The sequence below is a fragment of the Myotis lucifugus genome, unplaced genomic scaffold, assembly GCF_000147115.1.
Source record: "Myotis lucifugus unplaced genomic scaffold, Myoluc2.0 scaffold_6925, whole genome shotgun sequence".
Lineage (NCBI taxonomy): Eukaryota > Metazoa > Chordata > Mammalia > Chiroptera > Vespertilionidae > Myotis > Myotis lucifugus.
Genome location: NW_005877973.1, coordinates 1 through 8,117, shown reverse-complemented (window position 1 = coordinate 8,117; position 8,117 = coordinate 1). Strand labels below are relative to the sequence as shown.

General features: G+C 42.4%; 1 long non-coding RNA gene across 1 annotated transcript; it reads left to right on the top strand.

The window, feature by feature from the left end:
- Positions 1–1,752: 1,752 nt before the first annotated feature.
- LOC106696011 lies at positions 1,753–4,050 on the top strand. Its single transcript, XR_001346951.2, has 2 exons — positions 1,753–1,892; positions 3,622–4,050. It is a non-coding gene; the product is annotated as an uncharacterized LOC106696011 (long non-coding RNA).
- The last annotated feature ends 4,067 nt before the right edge of the window (positions 4,051–8,117 follow it).

Sequence of the window (8,117 nt, the reverse complement as noted above, 5' to 3'; positions counted from 1 at the left end):
CCCAGAAGTTAGAGAGACAGCAGCTGTCCACAAAGATAGGACACTCAGGCTGCAGTTTTCACCGGCTTGGCTCCATCCTTGCCTTTTGGCCATGGTGTCATGTTTTCTCAGTCAGCCCCACTGAGTTCTCTGGCTTCAGGTGGGTGAAGTCATGTACATGTGTTAAGCTCTGGACTCTTGGTGATGATGCCGGCTTGTGAAGTGTGGGAAGGTGGAGGCTACTTTGCCTTTCTCATTAGTGCTCTTCTGGTCATGAATGTGCAGGATGTGTGTATTGACAGATGCCAGTAACTACTTGAGTCATTAAAGAGGGACAAATGAGAGTAAGATGATGGGGAGAAGTTGCTAAAGGACAGGGGGAGTAGGGCCTCAGCCAGCTCAGCCACAGTCCCAGCCCTAGCCGGTTTGTGGAAGGGGCAGGGGAGACTCACTTGGGGTATTGGGAATGGGTGGCCTCTGGGCTCTAATAAGCAGTGATGCAAACTGTTAGTCATTTTTGCAAGAAGTAGAAGGAGTTTCCAGGTTCACGGTGGCCTTCACATACTTGGCAGACACATTGTGTCTGTAACAAAGATAAAGATGTAAGTCTGGGCCCTTCTGTCCAGCACTTCCTGACCTCACAGGGTGGTGTGTTGGCAGAAGTGGGGTCCAATCTGAATAATATTGCTGTTGAATGGTTGTCTGTTTAGGACACTTGAATCTGTAAGGTTTTTTTCCTCTGGAAATGGATGGATTTTGTTTAGAATTAACCATAATTCTGCTTCCTTCATTCCATCATTTCAAAAAACATTGCAATACAATGGAATTTCTAGAACTTGTGATTTATTAATTTTTGCTGTCTGCCATGATTAGAGTCCAGTTTTTATGCCATTAACAGAAACTTAACTGCCTTTGATCTGAAGTGATTTTTTTTTTAACTGAAGCATTAAAATACATAAATCGGACTTGGCAACGTGGTGGTGGTAATTTTTGTTTCTTTGTAATGAATAATTCGATTTAATTGAGTGATATGAAGGTCTTCAGGGTACAGAAGTAGGCAGGTGGCCTACAGCTGGTAAAATGTGCATATTTGTCTATGCAGTATGCTTAGTGAAATCTTTGGGATAATGAATACATTTTGGAGACAAGTGTTGAAAATTTCAAGAAACGGTTTTGTGCTGTTAAATTATTGGAGAGAATCCCTCTCTCTGTTAGATTCAAGTTACTGAGGTTATTTAATGGAACTGAAAGAGTGGAACAGTTTTTAAAGTAATCTTGGGGTGAGCAGGGCCCGGCTATCCACTTGCAGCTCTCCCCCCTTCTTCTTCCAGCAGCCCAAGCTCCCTCCACAGAGGATCCCCAAGGGGACAGAGATCTGGAGTGTAGGCTGCATCTTAGAGGGCTCTCCCTGGCTCCCCCATGTTGCTGGGCCTGAAGCCCTGGCCCACTTTTAGTTCTCTCTTATCAAGAGCTTCCTAACCTCGCAGGTTGTGAGGATCAGATGGTAATGGCCATGAAGCCTTTGGGAGGCATGGATGCTGCACATGGGAAGTGGTGTGGCTGTGGAGCTTGCCAGGTTATTAAGTGATCATTACTTGATTTTATGAGTTGTTCATGTTATTACAAGTGATATGGGAGCACATCATCTATCCTTGTATAAATGAAGGAATCCTAACGTACCTGGTTCCTGGACACCGTTTCTTCTGAACAGGCCATGTGAAGTTATATACAACTATTTTTTTTCCCCCATAAGAAAACTGAGAATAGATATCAGCCAAGAGAGTGTTAATTACATGTTTCCTGTTTCCAGATATATAGATCAAGGTCGAAACCCACAACTCTACACCAAAGAGTGCCTGGAAAGAGCTCTGGCGAAAAATGAACAAGTTAAAGGGAAGATTGATACAATGAAGGTAAGGCTCCTATAAACAGAAAATGTCAGGACATAAAGCCTTAAAAAGCAAATTTGGCTAATAGACTGTCGTTCTTTTCCATACTTGGTAAAACATCACCTATTTTATTACATTACACAATTGAGATTTCTGAATTGTATACCAGGTAGTAAACAAAGTTAAATATCAGTGATGCCTTCTGTTGGGCCTTTTCCGGTAATTGTGGTTCTTGGGTTTGGAGGAGTCTTGAATCCTCATTCTGTTTTTCTTCGCGGGTGCTGGTCTCCAGCTTCAGACTCCAGACTCTTAAACCATATCCCCCGTCACACAGTTCTCCACAGAGAACCTGCTCTGTTTCTTTGCTGTGATGAGGCATCTACAGCAGGAAATATGTTGTTTTTTCTTACTTAAATTCACTCAAATATGGTCCCAAATTGGAGGCTCTGTGGTTTGTTTTTTCCTCTAATTGGAAGGTGCCATCCCTTTTCTGGTTTCCCGTTTCTGTTGGCCTCATACAATGAGCCCTCTGCCTCTCCATCCCCATTCCTGATTCTGGCCCAGCCACATGGTTTCCGTTTCTGTTGTGACCTCTTAGGGTCAGACAGTGTGAGGAGCAAGCAGAGAGACACTCAGGATGACAGTGACAGGCGTCACGTGTGAGGTCACAGGGCTTTCCAGTGTCCCCCCCCAGGGTATCTGTACTGATGATAGGCAGCGTGCCTGGAGGTGGCTTTGCTGTAACTATTAATGTGGCTTCATTTCTATTTTGTCAGCTTGGGACTGAGTTGCTGTTGAACTCAGTGTCACCCTTGGGGCATAGAACAATGTTAATCAGTTAGTGAGTTGTGACTCTTCGGACTGCTCTGTGAGGGAGTTGCATTGTCAAGCAGAAATCTCCTCTATGTGGACAGGGTGTGGTCCAGATGTGTTCTGCTGGGTCCCACCACGCTTCTGTGGGTGATGCAGAGGTTTCCTGTTGGTGGTACTGCACGGGGACTGTGTGATTTACCTTCAGTTTGCCTCTGTTGTCGCTTGGCCTCATTCTGTCTGAGACCTGTAAATGTCACTGCCGTTCCATGGCCTTCCTTTGCGCAGTGCGTGTTTATTATCCTGTTGGAGTGCAGTCTCCTTTGAGAGTATTCTTACCTGTGTATTACATCTTTGTTTATATCCATACAGCTTCTTCTTCTTGTAGCTTATAAGAAAGATTTTGAGGTGCTGATAGGTACTTTGCTGCCTTTAAGACTGGCATACAACGAATGTTAAGCCGATAAGGGTCAGGAAGCCATGACATTTGGTGTAGACAGGTTTCCAGGTGCTCTGAAAGCTTTGATTGAGCTGTTTGCACACAGTGTGTGTGATGTGGTTCAAATCATTAATTGCTTAATTAAGTATTATTTGAAGATTCCTGTTACGTGTGCTGTGTGCAAAAATCATTTCCACCTATGTGGCTGGCTCCCTATAGGATGGCCTGTTTTCACTTTGAAGCAGGAGTGAAGATGTATTTGAAGGTGAATTTCTCTTTCAGGTAGTTCTTAATGTACCTGTAACATAGTTGCAAGTGTTATTTGCAGCTGGTTCACCAAGTATTGCATCCGTGGGCAATGAGCAGGCAGCACTGGAACATGGGTTTGCGTGAGGGCAAAGCAGATTCTGTTTGTTCAGAGGGCTCTAGGGGTGGGGGTAGTCTTTAACTTGGGTGATGGGTCACACACAAAGCTGTTTTGACAGTGTACATTTTTCTTCTTAGAAATTTAAAAGCCTGTTGATTCAAGAGCTTTCTAAAGTCTTTCCAGAAGATATGGCTAAGTACCGAAGCATCCGAGGGGAGGAACATCCCCCGTCATAACTTCCTCTTCGAACATCTAGTCCTGTGAATCACTGTAACCTTCAGGCAGCTTGTGACTGAGCGGCCTCAGAGACAGGAGGCCTAGAGGACTTTGTAGAGCTGTGCTGCCAGCAGCCCCCTCTTTGCAGAGGGCTGGTGAGTGCACATTTTTGAGCGCGATGCATTTGATCCTGTACGGCAGAATTATCTTGGAAATATTAAATACGGTAGGTAAAGTAAAGGGTTTAAAAATATTACCTAAGACTTTTCTGTTTGTGTACTTCTCTTTTTCATTTTATTATGATGTCAAAGAAAGCTAAAAAAATTAAAGAAAAGGTTTAATATGAGAAATACTGGAATTGGTTTTGTATTTTATATTTTCAAGTATAATGCATAAAGAATGTATTTAATGTGACTGTTTATGTGGATTTCAATTAGACATAAGCATATAATAAAGTCTTTTAAGTACTTATATGACTTACTCTATGTAATTATTTTATAACATTTTTACAGTATAGTGCAGTGCATCTTGTAAACAGTCAGTTATTACTTCCCTAAAGTGTGAATAGTATTCATAAAATTTGTTCTTCTGGAAGTGGATCATGGGATTTACGCTTGTTCAGGGTTGCCATACTCATTTTCTATTGCCCTTAAGCTCTGAAATAACGAGGTATTAGTTTCAAAGGCAAATGTTCATCTATGGGGAACATCAGTAATGTCCCTGGGTAGTTTATTATGTTATTATCAAATAAAAAATATGTGAATGGCTTGTTGAAGTATTGTAGTCAATGACGACCCAGATGCTGACTACTGCTGTTGTCACATGGTAACCCTGAATAACCAGATAGCCTGCTCTGTTGCCACTCACCTGGACAGAAGTAACCTTTCCGTCCAAGTGACAGGTACCATTGATCCAAGGAGTGACAGAGCATACAATGCTTGATCCTTTAAAGACCCAGTGATGTTAGGGGGCAGCTGTCCTTTTTAAGAGTGCCACAAACCCAAGAAGTTACAAAGGAAAAAATGAATACATTTGTCTATATAAATGTTAAAAAACACCCCAAACTAACACGGGGCAAAAACATGAAGTTACAAAAACACAATAAACTTCAAAGACAAAAAGCTAAGGAAAAATATGACTATGTATGACAAAGGGCTAAATATCGATTGTATATAAAGCTCTTACACTAATAATAATAAGATAAACTTATGGAAGAATAGGCAGATGTTCATTGTTACATTGTTTATAATAGGAAAAAAAGGAAAAGGAAAAGCAGTAAGTTAAATGTCCATAAACAGTAGCTATGGTTTATCCATTTGATGGAGTACTACACAGTGATTAAAAGAATGAAAGAATAAAGAATATATACAATGATGAGAGATTGCCAATGTATATTGTTATTAAAAAAAAAGTTTGTTCAACAATCATTAATTAAGAGTCTACCTACAGTAATCTAAGCTATATGCAAATTGGAGTGTTTCTCCAAGGTGATCTGCCCACTGGTGGGACCACTGGGGAGCTTATTAAAAATGCTGATTCTAGGCCCCACTCCTCCAGGGCTGCTGCACTCGAGTCCTTTCCTCCCTTGACTTCTAACCAACACACTCTGCCTGTGAATTCAGTGTTGGGTTTCTCTTTCATTGTACACCTTCTCCCTAGGCAAGCTCATCCATCTCATGACTCCAGTTACACTCTGCGCCAAGATCCCCAGGTTTGTATACATCCCTGCTAAGGGAGTCCTACACATCCTTAACCCAACTTTCTGTTCCTCTCCACTTGGCTGTCTCCCAGGTCCTTCCAGCTCAGTGTCCCTAAAGCTGGACTCAGCATCTTTCCCACCCAAACATCTCCTTGGTGTCTCCCTCTCAGAAAGTGGCCCTGCCTTGCGTCCAGGTCCATCATTCTTGCCTCCTTTTTCTCCCTCACCACTTCTGCCTTTGTATGGAGGTGTCACTAAGTCTCCTAAATGCCCCATTTCCTTGCTATTTTGACTCCAGTGATGCTAGTATTTAGTTCTCCCAACACAGCACTTCCCTTCCTTCGCGCTTCATCTCCCTACCTGGCTACTTCACTCATATTCCAGGTTGCAGTGTAAAAGCACCTGCATTACCTCACCTTCTCTGAGACCTCGGAGCAGAGCTGGTCTATTTGTTAATCTTTCCTTTGACACAGTATCAAAGGCACTGAAAGTTACAGCAGAAACTGTAATCTCCCTAAGAGCCTGGATCATGCCAGCCTTACTCGTTCCTTTGCTCTAGGACAAGCATGTCAAACTCAAAGGCTAACATGGGCCAAATAAGGTTTAAGTTCATGTGGGCCGCCTAAAAACAAAAGCTTCAATTTTCATAAAAACATAGGTTTATTTCGATAGAGACATGCGGAATACAAAGGGCTGAAATAAATGAATAATCATTAACATAAAATAATAGAACATTTTAATAAAAATATTTTTTCTTGAACATTAACTTACCAGACATTGAATAACTGCACAAATTAATAAGCGCAATGCAAACAAACCTATTTTTCTTGTTCTCTGAAAGCGAAATACTTCCTGTTCCACACACCAAACAAGTTAGTCCAAGATTAATGACATGGCAAATGGCTGCTAAAATATTTGCTGCTAGTATTAGTGGAGAGAAATGGTGCGCCTGCTTGTAAGGCATGTAAGGGAAATAAATGCAACATGATTATAGTAATCAGTCATTAGTGAACGTTGTAGTTCATTATTAATAACTAGAGGCCTGGTGCATGAAATTCGTGCACTCGGGGGTCCCTCAGCCCAGCCTGCTCCCTCTCGCGGTCTGGGAGCCCTTGGGGATGTCTCGACTGCCGGCAGTCGGACATCCTAGGCGCTGCTGCAGAGGTGGGAGAGGCTCCTGCCACCACTGCTGCACACACCAGCCGTGAGCCCGGCTTCTGGCTGAGCAGCACTCCCCCTGTGGGAGTGCACTGACCACCAGGGGACAGCTCCTGCGTTGAGCTTCTGTCCCCTGGTTGTCAGTGCGTGTCATGGCAACCGGTTGTTCTGCTGTTTGGTTGATTTGCATATTAACCTTTTATTATATAGGATTATGTGTAACGGGATATTGTAAAAATTAAGTTATGAAATTTTTATTCAATGTTTCTTACATACTATTATATTGGCTGGGCCACAAAAATATTCATTGTGGGCCGCGAGTTTGACATGCTTGCTCTAGGACTTACAATGTGCCTGATACAAACCAGTCTAGGTATTTGGGGAATCATGCATGGATCAAGCAGTGGCCAAGTGAAACTGCACAAAGCAATTGTGTGACAGAGCGGAAGTGAAGTGTCACAATTGCATTAGACCCTGGAAAGGACTGTTCTATTCCCACAGGAGGAAAGTTCTGGGTGTTGCCCAGACCATACATCTACACTCTATGACATAACAGGGGGCAGAGCTCATGATGTGAAGAAAATGGCTAGACTCCATCAATAGCCATTCTGGTGACTGGCTGAGGACTCTGTAGCTGAAACTGAATGGAGATGGTTTTTAAATGATCTTTTCGGACCACCATGTGTGTTTCTGCACAGAAAAAAAAGACCTGGTTCACAATGGCTTCACATTCTCATTCACTCCCTTCATCCTGGCCCATTTAGGATCTGTTGAGGGCAGGCTGTTTGCAGGGACTTCTGGTCCATTAACTCTGCCTTTGCCCAGCTGAGCTGCTGGCCCTGGATCAGCGACGTGGGGCTTTCTCATGTTTGCCTCTTTCCTTTTGGGGACCCTCACACAGCCTTTGGCCAAATTTTGGTTGTTGACAAAAAGATCCAGATATGTGATAGCTATTCCTATTATTATAGAAAGAATGTTGCTTGTCTTAAAGGGCACAGCCATATGTTTATTTGACTCTAAAATGACTTCGTATCCAATTTATTATAGTTTTTAAGAATCTATTGTAATACCATTTTGGTCCAGGGCTATCCTAAATACAAATAACTTTATTAAGTAGCATTCGTTATCATTGAATTGTTGCACCTCAACTTTAGATTTCATTGATTTTTTTTAACATAAAAATTTTAATGCATGTACTTATATTTCTTAGGTAAAAATGAAAAGTTAAATAGTTTTGTATTAAGGTGAAGGTGAAATCACTATAACAAGGAGACCAAAAAGAAAGATAAAATAGAAGATTGTTTCTCTTACTTGCAGCCTGACTGGTCTCTGTCGGCGGGGCAGCTGTATTAAACAAGACCATTCATTGGCTGCCTTTTGGGAGCTGCCCTATGGAGAGGCCCACATGGCAAGAGACAGGTGCCTCTGGCCCAGAGCCCAGCCACTGCCCACAGTACATATCTGTGCCCCTTTTCCCAGTGACACAGGCCATACGTTCAGAGTTTAAGACAGAGGACTTGTGCAACACTAATCTAGTGTGTGTCCATGAGAAATGGCACC